The sequence below is a fragment of the Capricornis sumatraensis genome, chromosome 9 (assembly GCF_032405125.1).
Source record: "Capricornis sumatraensis isolate serow.1 chromosome 9, serow.2, whole genome shotgun sequence".
Lineage (NCBI taxonomy): Eukaryota > Metazoa > Chordata > Mammalia > Artiodactyla > Bovidae > Capricornis > Capricornis sumatraensis.
Window position 1 is genome coordinate 22377555 of NC_091077.1, and position 2005 is coordinate 22379559.

Genomic DNA, 2005 nt, shown 5'->3' on the forward strand with positions numbered 1-2005 from the left:
GCTTAGTTGCTCAGTTGTGTCTGACTCTTTGCTACCCCATGCACTGTAGTCCACCAGGCTCCTCTCTCCATGGAATTTTCCAGGCAAGAATACTGGAGTGGGTTGCCATTCCCTTCTCCAGGGCATCTTCCCAGAGATCCCACCCAGAGATCGAATCCAGGTCTCCTGTATTGCAGGCGGATTCTTTACCATCTGAGCCACCAGGGAAGCTCAAATCAGTTGTATGTATACATATATCCCCTCTCTCTTAAACCTCCCACACACCCCCATCCCATACCTCTAGGTCACCCCCCAAAATACAGAACACTTTACAAATTTGCAAGTCATCCTTATGCAGGGGCCATGCTAGTCTTCTCTGTATCATTCCAAAGTATGTGTGCTACCGAAGAGAGCACTGATATACAGTTATCTAGATAGAGACTTTTAAAAAGTCACTATCATTCTTATGATTTTTAGACCAGAATGTATATTCAGAATTTATAGGATATGTGTTTAACATCTTTATTAAGCCAGGTTTATTAATTATTAATAATAGACAAATTCTCTGTATCTTTGTCTGCTTGCTCTGTTAAAGATTGAAAAACATATGTTAAGGTATCTATTATAGTAGTAGCTTTACACTTTTTTTTATTACCTTTCTTTCTCCCTGGTTATTTTAGTTATAATTTTATAAGCTGTTTTCAGCCCAGAAATACTTATGAATATCTTTGTTTTGGAATATCAAGCAAGATAACCCTCTGATTTAACTCAGTTGGGTTTTTTTTCTATGATAACTTCTGACTTCTTGTTTCTTGTATTTTTGCCCATCTCTTTATTTTTAATCTGTTTCCTATATCCACTGAAAACTCAAGTACATATTTACTGTCCTCCCTTCCCTAGACTATTGATATAGGTTTCTCATCGGTCTCCTTCTTCTACTTTTACCTTATTACAATCTATTCTCCAGTCAGCAGCCAGAGCAATAATTTTCTAGCTGAAAGCTCTCCTGTGCCTTCTCTCACACTTACACTTCTTCCCATGCTTTATGTTAGGTAATCTACCCCAGCCTATTTCTCCAGCCTCACCTCATCACACTCTCCCCTTTGCTTCCTATGCTCTAGCCATACTGGCTTTATATCTTTTCCTAAACCATGCTGTGCCTTTTTAAGGGTTTTTGCACAAAGTAGTTTCTCTATCTAGAAGGCTTCTTATCATGACTATTGCCCTCTTTTCCTTCAAGACTAAGTGTATTTGTCACCTGAGAGAACTCTCTCTAAACCTAAAGTAGCCATTCTGTCACCAAGTTACTCTATTATATTGCTTCATTTTTTTTCTTTAAAGGATTTACTAGTATCTGAAATATTTCTAATCATTTATTTGTGGAACTCCATGAGAGTGGGTACCTTGTGTGAGCTCTTTTCTCTTGTATCCCTGGGACCTGTAACCCTGTACATCTCAGAGAGATTTACTTCAGCTGTCTCTTTAGGTCTTCATCTAATCAGTTCTCTCCTAAAATTTCTTTTTGTACTCACTTACCTTATCTGGAGTTTTCTTCCAAATGCCATAATTTTCTTCTTCATATGTTTTCCCTTGAATTTCTCGGAATTCCTTTTTAAGTTTGTTTACTAATACACTGATTCTGTTTTCTGTAGTACCTAGTTTTTCTATTTACTGCTTCCGTTGGGATTTAAAAAATCTGTGCAATTCCGTAATCACATTTTTTTCTGATTATATTGTTTCTATTGGTATAATGTCCTTTTGGAATCTGCTGGGAAAATTATTCAAGTTGGGTCACTTTTTTTGAACTGCTAAATCTTTTGTTTGTCTCACATTTTGCTTTATTTGTTTGCTTTTCATTATGGAGGGAGGCCTGGATTGATGCCTGATTTGCCCATTACTAGGAATTGAGATGGCCTTGCTGTAGATGGTGTCTGTCCTCCTTCAGTGCTTTCAGCCTGCTGAGCAAGAGCGTTACGGAGAGTGAAGTCACGGTAAATGGAATAGACAGGTCTGATATGGGGAATAG

At 37.8% G+C, this 2005-nt stretch overlaps 1 non-coding gene across 1 annotated transcript; it reads right to left on the reverse strand.

The window, feature by feature from the left end:
- Window positions 1-292: 292 nt before the first annotated feature.
- Window positions 293-395, reverse strand: LOC138086763 (U6 spliceosomal RNA). Its single transcript, XR_011145458.1, has one exon. It is a non-coding gene; the product is annotated as a U6 spliceosomal RNA (small nuclear RNA).
- Window positions 396-2005: the final 1610 nt, after the last annotated feature.